The sequence below is a fragment of the Cupressus sempervirens genome, chromosome 5 (assembly GCF_028749045.1).
Source record: "Cupressus sempervirens isolate cs-2001-9-10 chromosome 5, ASM2874904v1, whole genome shotgun sequence".
NCBI lineage: Eukaryota > Viridiplantae > Streptophyta > Pinopsida > Cupressales > Cupressaceae > Cupressus > Cupressus sempervirens.
Window position 1 is genome coordinate 944395320 of NC_143122.1, and position 14716 is coordinate 944410035.

Sequence of the window (14716 nt, forward strand, 5' to 3'; positions counted from 1 at the left end):
TGACGAAGGTCAGAGGAGAACGGAACCGGATGACGGAGGAGTATTGAGACTTGACGGAGGATCGAATGATGACGACCTGGATTCGGTGAATGGCCTTTACCATTGGCAGATAGAAGACTACGAACTCTTTCCGAGTAGCAATATGTTAACGGTCGACGAAGATGAGAAAAAGGAGAAAAAGGAATGTCTGGAGGAATGCAGGGAAGCGGAAGAAGGAAAAGCTGCCGTGGCTGAAGCTGAGGGGAAGAACATACAGTCTGAACACAGAAAAACGAAAGATCCCACTGTCCGGTACATGGTGAAGGGACCGCGCGGAAAGAAAAGGTTACACCGCAGCATAAAATTAGTGGAAGGGCACCGACAGCAAAGAAATAATCTAGTTGCGCGACGACCGCAGGCACTGTGGGCGACGGGGGTGACACAGAACAAACGTAAGCCGTACGACGGTCAGAATGAAATCAAAGTGGAAAAGTTTAAGGGCAAATGGGGTGGACCATATCAGATTTGGAAGGTCGGCGACAATGGAGCAATCAAACTGACGACCTTGGACGGACAGGAGATGGCTCAGTCAGTTAACGAACCGAAGTTAAAACCATATCGTGCAAGGAAGTTCTTGTCGTCATTGCATCCTCCCTCGTCGTCAGTACAACACTCTTTGGCGGCGGCGTCGTCCAAAGGTGCCCCAGGTACCCCTGTTATTTGAAAAAAAAAAAAAAAAATCAAAAAATTTGCCCCGCGGGGAGAGTCTGTCCGCGGGTGGAAAAAAATCCTCGAGGGCAAAGTCTGTCCACGGGTAAGAAAAAGTCCCGTGGACAGAAAACAAACAAATCCTGCGCACTTGAACCTCCGAATCAGTAGCCGCGGAGTTTAAACTTTTTTTTCTTTTCCTTTCGTTGTTGATGATTTTTATGCAGTCCGCGGGTGATTGTCCTGTCCGCGAAAGCAATCTGCGGGGTTGAAAGAAACTCTCCGCGGGTGATTGTCCTGTCCGCGGGGTTGTAAAACAAAAGCTCGCTGCGTGTTTTGTAACCTTCCTCCAGTATATTTGCCATGGATGGAACAGAATTCGCTGCCAGCTAACTTCGCAGGGAAGACATTTGAATAGCATAGGGGAAAGACTCCGACTGGCCTTCTAGTGTTTGATTATTTTCATTGCTGAAAGACTTATTGAGCTTCTCATTGCCAGAGTGTTTCAGCCAAAGATTGTTGGAGTGAGGAGAGATTGTTGAGTTTGTGTAGAAGATGGGTCTGAGGGGTTTTTCTATAAAAAATAATTGCTAACACAAAAAAAAAGAAAAAAGAAAAAAAAACAACGACAGATTCAAGTTGTTCGGAATGAGTAACAGACAATGCCGAACGGAAGGGGAAGGAGCAGTGGTTACTAGAAAGAGTGCAGAATCGGCAGATAATGACAGAAATGGTGTGTTCCGTGCATTTTTGTGTAGGTTTCGAAGCGTTGCCCCTCGACCCCGCCGGGGGCGTTGCCCCCTAGACCCCCAGTCGTGGCGGATATCAGTCGTGGGAGTCTGAACAGTTGAGAAGAGTTGAAGTCGCTGCAGGCATGGACTTTCTGTGTGCCAGATGTAGTGGGAGCAGGTGTTGGCTGTGAGGCTGTCTTGGTGGATGCGTAGAGAGCTCGGGAGGAGCTGATCATCCAGTTGGAGGCAGTGCAGCGACATTGGGCTCAGGGTACCGAGGAATTGGAAACAGAGAAAGCAGCAAAGATGGCTATCAAGGTCAGCTTAAGGAGACAGTATTGTGTTAGCAGAGGCTACAGATGTAGCGGGACGAAGTCGTCAGGAGACGACTTTTCTTTTTGGGGGGGATGGTGTTAGCCGACTGGATGGTTCCGGCAGTGTTTCTGTAGCCGACGGTTCGGCGGTGTTTCTGTAGCCGACGGTCCGGCGGTGTTCCTGTAGCCGACGGTCCGGCGGTGTTTCTGTAGCCGACGGTCCGGCGATGTTTCTATATTCTGTAGCCGACGGTCCGGCGATGTTTCGGTATTCCATAGCCGACGGTCCGGCGGTAAATAATTTGTAGCGGATAGAATATTTGTGGCCGACGGACTCCTTCGGGAAGGTTCGGCGGTAGTATTTATATCCCGTCTAGGATCATTGTAAATCATCATTCACTTACTATTGCGAATATTATGCTACTGTTCTGCTGTTACTTTCTGTATGCGTTCATTTACTTTACCTGTACGGTAAACAGTTTGATGTTCGCCCAAATTTGAATTTCATGCATGAAATCCGGCGAGCTGTGTGACATAGTATATATATATGTATGTATGTATGTATGTATGTATATCATTATATATGTATATATTTCTCATTATGTGCGTGTGTGAGTCTAATAATCATTAATTATTAATAATATACATAACAATATCATAGAGAATGGATAGACTTCAAATGTATAAGTGTAATAGATCATGTAATGATTTGGTTTTGTCAATTGGACTTATCCAATCGAAGCTATAAATTTTAACATGACATTCATTATAATAGATGTTACCTCATGATATCATCAGGAGTATGGTATGACCCTGAATACCAATCATATGATATTCACCTTATTCATATTTTTTCTGGTATGTGCACTGACATCAAGTCTCATGATGCCTAGTGAAGAAGATATTTGTTCAAGGCATATCCATGAATTTTATATCTCAAAGCATCCACCATGACATATCTCAATAATATGTGTTGTAGTTTCATGTAATAACCCCTATCAGTTATGGCTCAAACAATCATCAATTTCCACACTAATCAGTGGTTTGACATTTCGTCAATCAATTGGCGAGAAATTCAGCTATGATTTTTTAAAATCTGCAACTACTCAAATCTTAGATTATGCAAGTAAAACTATTAGTGTAGAAAGTCCATTACCAAGTCAGATTGGTTTTAGCAAATTGGTCGTGAAATGAAATAATGTAATTTAAATACTATAACTCCCACCATAAAAATATCGGAACTGTCTTGCAACTTAGCAAAATATAAATCTCACAATTGAATGCCAAATGATAACGTTTGTTGCCACCAAAACTACTGTAGGAACAAACTGAAATTCCAATGCATTAAGAAACCTGGAAGTTCTTATGCCTGAACAGATCATATACACTATGTGAATGAATTTTGTCCTTCGAATTGCTCACATGCCTATCCAAGAAAAAACTGCAATTTTTGCAGAACTAATTGTCCACACTCGAACTTGCTGAGACTGGGTAATGATGCCCGATATTGGTGTTTCCAATGGGCAGAGGTGTAGATGCCAAAGCTAGCCTCAATTGCAGACTGAAACACCCTATTGTTCTGTTCCAATACATAGCAAAAACCACACCCTGGGTGCAGAGTTGACACACCAAATGTAGCTGCCCAGATTTTTGAAGTAACATCCAGCTATGAGAAATATCAATCGCTCAAGTATGCACAGATCTGTGACGGCAGAATCAGGGACCAGACATTGTAAAAATGTAAATTAAAATGCTCACCAATCATTCAGTAGATAAATTGCAGCTACAGGCAGAAATACGGTGCAATCGATTTCTAGAATTGTCACTCACCAATTAATCTCCCAGACACAGGCAGAACAGTAAAGGAGTTGTCAATTGTGCAGATAATTGTGAAGGATAAAACACAAGTAATAAATTACCAATTCCCTTGGAGAATTATCACTCCTCAGCTACAATGAACACAGTTTGAGGTAGAGAAAAAACTCAGATGAAAAAACCCGTCACAATTCACTGTACTTCAATATTGAATTGGAATAACAATTCAGATTTCAAACCCTCCGACAATACCAAAAGCAAATGTCAATAATCAGATAATAAATCTTCAAATTCTGAAACCCCAGAAATGTAATCTCCTCCATGGTAATAATCCTCCCTGCCACAGACAATAACAGTAAGGGAGATAAAATTGAATTATTTTACCTCAGCACTGATTCGGAAGTACTTCTTAGCTTCGCTTATACCTCAGCAAGGGCAACAAAATTCAAAGCCTCAAAACAAAGCCACAAAGGCACCAAAAACAAATATATATTCAAGTGTGCTTTTCCCAATGAAATGAGCTCTCATTTATAATCCTTCATTGGCCAATGTTTCTCAAAAAAATCCACTTCAGAAATTGTGGAAGTTTCCCAAAAGAACTCAACACTAGAAACTTTCCAACACACTTTTTAAAAATAACACTTAATGTCATTATTATAATAATATAAACATTATTATAATAATGCAACTTAATAATTAATGAATAAATAAGAGCTCATGCAATTATTAACTTTATTAACTATAGGTGACAACCAACTGTTGAGGCTACCTACTGTCTTGCCAAAAATAGCAACTACCAAAAATAGACATACTAAAAATAGTAAATCCACAGCTGGGACCCCCAAAACACCCTTTCAGCTCATGAGGGTCGCTATAGTGAGCTAACTCCATCAACTGCACAAACTTGCCAAAAACGGGGACATTACATTTCACACTACTTAGTTAATATTAAATAAGAGATATGAACTATCATAATATATGCATAGATATCAACCATATTATATCTATCATGATAGTAGCTTAAGCTATTGTTAAAGACATTACTTTACAATATTAACCAAAAATAAACATCAATCAAAGATCGTCACTTTTCATAACGTTTCTATAAGATCATGCAATAACACACATGATAAAAGTGCTTATTAATATAAAACATCTTTTAAATATTTGTACAATAGATTTATTGAGACTTCAAATAAAATTTACAATTTTACCATTTATCTTAGAGAGAGGCTTGGTTAGAATACCTGTAGTTTTCCCATCAGTGCTAATGTATCTCAACTGTATAACATTATCTCCACCATATCTCTAATATAATGGTAGGGAATTTGAATGTGCTTGGATCTATTATAAAATTCTAGCTTCATAGATTTGTACAACTCTGGTTATTGTAGTGTATGATTGTGGCATCCATAGTTTGTCCAAACAAACCATCTAATAGTTTTCTCAACCAGATGGCTTCTCGAGCTCCCACGGATGTTGCAATGTACTTTGTTTCAGTAGAGCGTTGTGCAACTAAGGTTTGCTTCTTGCTAAACGAGGAGATCATGACTTATCCCAAGCTAAAACGACATCCGGAGGAACTTTTGCTATCAACAACATTTCCAACCCAATTTGAGTCTGAATATCCATGTAGAGTTAGATCTACATTATCATATTTTAGTCCATATCCAATAGCCTCTCATAGGTATCTCATAATATCTTTATCTGCAATAAGGTGTATTTTTCTAGGCTCAAACATGAACTGGCTGAGGGCATTTATTGCATAGGAAATGCTTGGTTTGGTGTTTACCAAATACATCAAGGATCCAATTATTTGTTAGTAGAGAGTGGGATCAACAATTTCTAATTTTGATGCTGCTTCTTTTAGCTTATATAGATTTGTTTCGATTGGTGTAGACATAGCTTGCAATCCATCATTCTGAATTTGTTTAAAACATTAATGGTATATTTACCTTGATTTAGAATAATGCAATTTTCTTCTTGCCATACTAATAAGCCAAGAAAATAAGTTAGGATACTCAAATCCTTCACGTTGAATTGAGAAGCAAGTTCTTAATTCCATTTGGTGATAAGACGATCTTCTCCTGTAATTAGTAAATCATTAATATAAAGATTGAGAATTAACATCTCACTATATACTACTTTGAAGTAAAGATTAGGATCTCCATCTTTTTTTGGGGAATACTAAATTGGAGAGGTAATTGTCTCTTATCTCATACCAGATTTGAGGGGCTTGTTTGAGACCACAAAGTGCCTTCTTTAATTTACAAACATGAGAGACACTATCAAGAATAATGAATCCTTTTGGTTGTTTTAAGTATACTTATTACTTCCTCTTCTACGATGCCATTGAGAAATGTGGTCTTTACATCCATCTATTGAATTTTCCACCCTTTCGATGCAGCAATAGCAATTACTACCTTGGTTGAGGTGTAATGAGCAACTAGGGCGACTGTCTCTTCATAGTCAATCCGTTCCTTTTGTGAGAATCCTCTGGCAACAAATGTTGCCTTATGTTTTTTAATACTATCATCGGCTACATGCTTGATTTTGAAGAGCCATTCAGATGATACAACCAATTTCCTTCAGGTCTAGGTATGATGTCTCAAATATTGTTCTTTAGAATAGATTGATATTCTTTGATCAGGAATAATGAATCCTTTTAGTTGTTCTAAGTATACTTCCTCTTTTATGATGCCACTGAGAAATGCGGTCTTTACATCCATCTGTTGAATTTCCCACCCTTTTGACGCAACAATAGCAATTACTATCTTGATTGAGGTGTAACGAGCAACTAGGGCGAATGTCTCTTCATAGTGAATTCCTTCCTTTTGTGAGAATCCTCTAGCAACAAATCTCGCCTTATGTTTTTAATACTTCCATCTACTGCATGCTTGATTTTGAAGAGCCGTTTGGATGATACAACTGAATTTTCTTTAGGTCTAGGTACGATGTCCTAGATATCATTCTTTAGATTAGATTGATATTCTTCGATCAGGAATAATGAATCCTTTTGGTTGTTCGAGGTAAACTTCCTCTTCTATGATTCCATCGAGAAATGCGGTCTTTACATCCATCTGTTGAATTTTCCTCCCTTTCAATGCAACAAGCAACTGGGGCGAATGTCTCTTCATAGTCAATTCCTTCGTTTTGTGAGAATCTTGTGGCAACAAATCTTGCCTTATGTTTTTTAATACTTGCATTTTGAAGAGGCTTTTGGATGATACACCCGATTTTCCTTTAGGTCTCGGTATGATGTCCCATAATCATTCTTTAAAATAGATTGATATTCTTCGATCATGCCATCCTTCCAAACTTGATGTTGCAATGCTTCCTCAACATTAGAAGGTTTAGACTTAATAAGTTTACTCATGAGAGCAACATTTGTTTGAGAAGCCTCTAGTTTTCTTGCTTTCTCTAAATGTACCCTTTGGGGTTGCGTAGTTTTGTGGTTCTTCAATTATTTCCCTTGCCCAAAGAGGCCTTTTTTGAGTAACAATAGTATCAATAGGTTCAGGAGTAGGGTTTAAAGGTTCACTATCCTCTATAGGTATCTCCCTCTCAATCGTAGGGCTAAGATCCTCTTCTATATTATGTGGAGACTCATTATCTCTTTCATTTATGTCTTTGGACCTTTTGAATGCAATATCTTCTTGCCTTTGCTGCCATGCCTAACTTATCAGAAATTATACGATAGATTGCTCAATGTTGAGGTTGAGAACCTTTGCTTGAGAACCTCAGCCTCATTATCCACTTTGTCCCCTGCCCCCACCTTCCTTGCTCCGCCCCTGTCATAATTCTCAATCCCTTGCACCACTTTCCGCTTCTCCGAGTGCAACTGCCACCTCTTCACCCTCCACCTTAGACGACTTCTCCCCCCTTAGACTGCTTTTCTGATTCCTCCCAAGCTTTGTACATTTTCGATCCTTTGGCTGCCGGAATTCGAGAGTCCACCCTCCTCTCCATCCCCCAGCACACTTCCCCCTCCCGACTCACCTCACTAGCCGAAAATCCTAAACTAGTGGTATGATAATAACTGCAAGTCTTCCCACCAATCCCTGCATACTTCCTTTGTTGCTCATTCCCCCTCCGATACTCAGTTCCATTCCTCGTATTACTGCCTTCTTCGTCACAAGAAGCAGTGATCCTTCTATGTCACGCTCGCCCATGACCTGAAAAACTTCTGGCATACCTTACTCCCGGACACCGTTCCCCAGCCTTCACCCTTGACAACACTCTCTAGTATCCCATGCCTGCACTTTTTACAATATCCCTGTCCATACATATACATATATATTTATGTGTGTGTGTATATATATATATATATATATATATATATATATATACATATATATGTATGTATGCATATATATACTTATATGTATATATTTATACATACATACATATATAAATATACATATATATACAAACATATATATATGTATATATGTATGTATATATATCTATATGTACAGAATATATACACATGCATATATATATATATATATATATATATGCAATGGCAGCAAATACTCAACAACATATAGAAGCCTCTTACCAAAGAAATTCTGATTGTTTACATGACAATGACAACTGGAAATTGAGATGCATGAATTCTATACATTTACAAAGAGAACCTGGATTGTTATGCAGAGTATGAAAGTTAGGAGAACCAACAATCTGCCTCAATAGCCACTGCAAAATTCCAGTGTGCCTCACAACAAACATTGATAATTCTCTTTAGCAGCCACAGTTGACCAAATTAGTAGATGTGTAGCATCCCAGTCTGATCGTAGCTTCCACTAATAACTGCGTAGGCTCCTTACCATGCACGGTGACCATTAAAACCAAATGCATGCCGTCATGGTTAAAAGTTAAAACGCAGGTCTGCAGACTTGGAAGCAGCCCCTGCACAACATTATATTATTACTAATTCTTATTGGGATTTAGATTGGATTTTGATTGATAAGATCTATATAGTCCATACTATTTGCTCCTTTATTTACCAGTTCATCTGCCATTTTGTTACCTTCGTGGTATGTGTTTAAATTCATATTCTTAAAAAGATTTTAGTATTTCTAAAGTAAACTCAAGGATTGAAGTTGTAGTCTTGCTTTCTTGAAGACGGTAGCCTCGCTACTTTGGATTTAAATCCCAAGCCAAGATCGCAGGTGTATAATGATGCAGAAAAAAAATTGGATCTATAGCTGATTAACTGGGTGCTTGCCCAAAATCATACTTTCTACAACAGATGTTGGGACAATGCTTTATCGGGTCAATTGCTGCTACAAACTGGTAGATACTACTTCCTTAAACACATATAAATTCGCCTTCCAAATTGCAGATATGAATCAAGCATTCAATTCAGCCCTGGTCGATTCAGATGTAACTCCTCAGTTGCAAGAAACCACTTTCCCAGAAACAGAAGTAAACAGTAGGGAAACTTAATAATTCGACTTGACACTTCTTAGCAAACAAAGAAATGCTTCCAACCACAGTAATCACAGCTTTAGGAAGATGAGTAATTCACAGAATTTAATCCACGGTACCCAGCAATGGATTAAATGCACCACTCAACTTCAAACCCTTATACCTCAACAAGGGAATTGAAAACACCAAACTCGGAAACCCTCACAAAGTCCATAAAAGAAAATAGACAATTGGATACTTTTCACACACAATAGGATCATATTTACAACACCAAATAACACTTAGCTTCTTGCTTCTTCTTCACTCCTTTCACTTAAGAAGCTTCATCTTCACAATTTTATTTTATAACATCAAATAACATAAAATGCCTTTGTAATAAAAGCACACCATTAATTAATTGATAAATATAAACCCCATCAATAAATAACTGCATCCAATGCAAATGAAGACCAACTACCAGTGCCACCAATTGGACTACCAAATATGCCAACTGCCCAAATAGACTTGCTAAAAATAGCAGTTCCACAAGTGAGACCTTCAAAACTTACCTAGCCAATTGTAGAAACCTGCTAAAAATGGGGACATTACAGTCCTCCCTCCCTAAGATTGCTTGTCCGCAAGCAATCCCACAACAAAATGAACACCACATTCCACCTAGATCCCAAGGGTCAAATTGTATAATATCTCTGTCACACACAACTGACTCTTGTAGCATCACACCCAAATAATTGATATCAATAATAGAATCATTTGGAAACTAATTGTAGCCATTGATGAAGTAAACAACACATTGAAACTCAACCCAACTCAAACACCAACTTTCTCAACACCTAAGTCCCCATCTAATTGACACTCGCACCCAACTACCTTGTGGAGATGGTAACAACCATAGATACCTTAAAAAGTGCCTCTAACTCCAACCTCTGCTAAGATTTCCTAGGTATGTAGATGCTGCAAGTGGTCTAACTAGCAGTTGCCAATCCCATTTGCAAAAGATGGTGCTAACCCATTCCATAATGGATGGTATCAAATTGGAGCCAACCCATACCGACGTGAAAGAAAATCCTCTACTAGTGGGTCAAAAGCGAAATGATTAGCACTCGTCATTGTGTAATGCTGGTAAAAAGCCCCAATCTTGTCAATCAAGAGATGACTTCGGACTACTAGTTGAGCAGAATCCTAGGCAACCCTTTCAAAAAAGCTGATCACAATCCTTGTAGGGAAGCATCATAGTCAAGATCTTTACAATCTTTCTCACCAACCTCCAAATACCATGAGAGACCTAAATAAGATTACCTTTATACGCACGGTATGGTCCCTCTTGTGAATCCACACTCACCAATAGATACTCCTTGAAAGATTTTGTACATTAAAAATTATGGGAAGCATTAGTCTGCTTCCTTGGAATCCATAATTGATCCCTCTGAAATTGTGGCATTGCCAATTGTCCAATGCTATCAGTTGTATCAGATAAAATAATAGATATGCTTCTAGTAGAAGCAAACAAATTTCCTTGAGAGCATGTCTCCACATTAAGTGATCCCCTACCTAAACTCTGAGAAGAGGGAGTAGTGTCAAGAACTGGCACACATCACTCCGAAGAGTTCACCACTGTCATGTAAACTACTCAATAACCTAGCACAATAGGAATCACTCTGTAGTCCCACACTGATACTCTCATCTCCCTATGACTACTGCACTCATATCTTGGATAGACGTATCTGCTTCATCACCTCCATCCATCATCCCCACCCGTGAAAGTAAATTCACCACCGACCACCACTATGTGTAATTGAACTGGATCTGGGGCCGATGTGGATTGAAGTTGCTCCAACTCCACGATAACTTCATCCAAACGTGACTGGGAGTCCTGGAGAGCCAACTGAGTATACTAGAGAGAGTCTACAATCACCTCAAGCTTGTGGGTGAGCTCAACAACCTTCTCTTTCCCTAACAACGTCTCATAACTGGTGCTACCCCACTCTAGAAGGTAATCCTTGTCAGCTACCAACTGAGAATTATTATGCTTCAAGATCGTGATAGCCTCTCGAAGTGGGTGAACCTTTGCCAGGGAAAGACAACTATCATCGTTCTCATCTACCATATGAGACCCCAATGAGATTCAATTAACATCATAATGCTCAAGAGTTGAGAGGATATCACTATCGCTAACCTTCAACTAACTGGTCACATGATGTCTCTGAAACTCCTGACTCCTATGTAAGCTCTTTGTCTTGCTAACTTCATTTTGATAGGAATCTGAATTTGAACAGCTCATCACAAGATCGAAATTGTCATGTGTGCTACCACTCTCGCACACATCAATAACTGACATACAACTACTCAATATCTCATCCAACACCACCTAAACAAGTGAAAGCTCTCGCTATATCGAACTCCTTGCATGTCTCTAATCCCCCCTCAACAGTAAGACCATGTAAATCTCAATCCTGGGACCCATTCAAAGGCTCCTTAAATTCATCACCAAGCATCTAGTAAGGAATACCAGACCTGCTGCAGCTCATAACATCCTCAAACGAATCATCAGAGGTATCCATAATGCCTGTATCCACATCTCCTAATAGAGCCCCCATTGCTATCACCTTGCTTTGCATAGATGACTCAATGTCATGCTGAGAATCAATAATGCTTAAGCATAAACCAACATCCACTGACTCCGTTGTAACATCCATGTCACAAGTATCATAGCAGGATAGCTCGATGTCCTCATCCGACCCATTTGAGAAGCCTGCTACCTCCACATTGTGACAATTGTTATATAAATCTGAGCTCGCCCTCTTTGGACAGTCTCCAATAACAATCCCTTCCTCAAGAGAGTCCAAACAATTAGTGGTAACAATTGCCTCATTTGCCTCTACACTATCCACAACATCAACTCTAGAATCCTCAATCTATTAATGCTCAATGCTGCTCTCCTTTGTAGGCACTGATCCATCCACTTGTCCTTGTGTAGAAACTCCATCATCATGAGTATGTATAGGATTGGTGACCGCTGTACTAAACATAAGCTCGTCCACATCATGAACACCTGCCGGGCAAAAATCAAGCCTTCTTGCTTGCATCCTCGGTGCTGATCTACTAAAAACTTTATCTCACAGCCCTATCAACAATCACTGGATCTGATAATATTTGCCTCCAACCTTTTCTGATCTAGCTTAAGTATTTCCGTACTCTCCCTGAAAACATTTGTTTTCTCGCTATTTTCCCCTCTACTCCGTCGGCTCTCGAAACTACTTGTTTTCCTATGTCTATCCATAGCTGGAAAATGCGAGAGTGCTCTTCCCTCCCAATACAACAATAGATCTGAAATAATAAGGAATTTCCTACCCCACAGGATAGTAGGAAACCGTTCTAATACCATTGTAATAATCCCAACTAGATATAGCTTAGACAATCACCAATTTTCTTTACTACTCAGTTGTTTGACATTTCATCAAACTGAGCAACCATTGTAAGGAGCCTGGCTGGCTCTACTGGCTATGCTAAAGAAATGTAAAAATGCTGACTAGCTTCTAGTTTAAACGCTGATGCACAACTTATATTTTTTGAGATTTTATGAAATTTAATAATTTTTGAATTCAAGCTTTTTAAAAGCATCAATAACTTCAAAGAATTTATAATGCCAATATGGACAATCAGACTATAACTGGAAGTTAAACCACATTGCACTTTATTCTCTTAAGCATTAATCAGATTTACAAATACTAATAAGCACCTGGATTGTAATTGGTTGGCAAGTCGTCCATCCATTACCTTGCTCTGAGAGGAATTACAACTCCTAACAATGCATACCTCACAACAATGATTTAGAATTCAGCCCCAAACACAAGTTGCAGATCCTCACCAATTTGCTACGGCCTTCTTCAGGTTGTCGACCACACCCCAAACCAAACTGCAACTCCTTGAATGATTCAGTGGTCTCCACATAATAAATCGCAGACAATTAATTGTTTCCCAGCCACCTGCAGTAGTCCTCGAATCACCAAACGCAATGAGCTGGATGAGTTGTGCGAGCCACAATTGTCTCAATACAACCCAACAATTTAGACATGTGCCCTATACCTAGCCGTAAATTATAAAATGTGAAGTGGCTTGTGTATATTGCAAACGCAGGTTGACAAATGGAAAACATACACCCTCAATTGAATGACACTCTGGTCTCTTGTAACTCCCAGGCGTTACTCTCACAATTACACTACCAGACTTTGACTCCTTGCAAAGTCAGCCCTCAAATCGATCCCTATTGATTTTCAGCAATAGCATTAATTTTCCTAAACTCACCCAAACAATAACCTTAGTACTTAATCCCACTTAGACACAGTAAGACAGTTGGAGGAATTCGAACACTTGCATACTTCAGCACCAGTTGCGATACCTTAGCTATAGAATTCACAGTAGGACATGTTGGCCAATTGTATACTTTAGCACAATTGCCAAAAACTTCTTAGATGAGACCCTTATACTTCAGCAAGGGCTTACAGGTCAAAAATGAGGAAAAAGCCACAAAGGCACAAAAAACAAATATATTTTTCAAGTATGTTTTTCCCAATGAAATGAGCTCTCATTTATAAGCTTTCGTTGGGCAAAGTTTCCTTAAAACTACACTTCAGAAATTGTGGAAGTTTCCCAAAACAACTCAACACTAGAAACTTTCCAACACGCTTTTTAAGAAATATCTCTTAAAGTCATTATTATAATAATATAAACATTATCATAATAATGCACTCAATGATTAATAAATAAATAGGAGCTTATGCAATTTATTACTTTATTAACTGCAGGTGACGACCAACTGCTGAAGCCACCCATTGCATTGCCAAAAATAGCAATTGCTGAAATAAACCTACTAAAAAATAGTAAGTCCACAGCTAAGACGTCCAAAACACCCTGTCAGCTCGTGAGGGTCGCTATGATAACTCCATCAACTACGTAGACATACCAAAAATAGACATTAAAAGAAATGCTAAGACGCATGTGTTTTGAATTCTTGTGTTTTCTGATTTTCGATATATATGCTTTGTATTTATTGGAAACACACACATACACACAGATATATATACATAACAATGACACCTGGAGTGCAGAATAGGAGTGCAAGTCTGATTACCCATCCATACTATATAACCATATATTTATATCTGGATACAAAACCAGATGCCTCATACTAGCCATAGGCCACTATTTTCAGATCAGAACAAAAAAAAAGTTATTAACTGTTATTGGCTATACCTTAGCCATACTTTAAAACAGTCCAACTATTTACTAAAACAAGAGTGTTAGAATGCACACAACAGTCTTCAGCCAGATGAGGAGTTGTCACTGTTTTCTTTATGATCACAAAGAATCCTGTTTCACACTAACACCCAAATTAGTTCCAACTTAATAGGTGAAATGCTTAGCGAGTTTGTATTTCTTTCACTCGTATAATTACTAACCCTTTCATAATAATTATAATCACTAATAGGACAGAAGAGCATAATTTGAACCAAAATTGTCATGAAACTGGGCTGACTTATGGGATAATGTAAGATATGTTTCTCTTATCAGTTTATATGTTTTGTGATTTGTTGTTATGTCAGTTCCCGAGGTTGATTCCCTTATGATTGATAAACTAAAATGCAAAGAATGTTTTGAATCTATGCAACAGTAAAAATGAGGCAAGTGGAAATACTTTTTTCATGCCATTTTATGTCCTGTCAGTATTATGCTATAACA

At 38.7% G+C, this 14716-nt stretch overlaps 1 protein-coding gene across 2 annotated transcripts in view; it reads left to right on the forward strand.

Moving 5' to 3' along the window:
- Positions 1 to 14716, forward strand: part of NOF1 (U3 small nucleolar RNA-associated protein) — a 341291-nt gene that overhangs the window by 241468 nt on the left and 85107 nt on the right. The gene's annotated exons all lie outside the window — the stretch shown is intronic.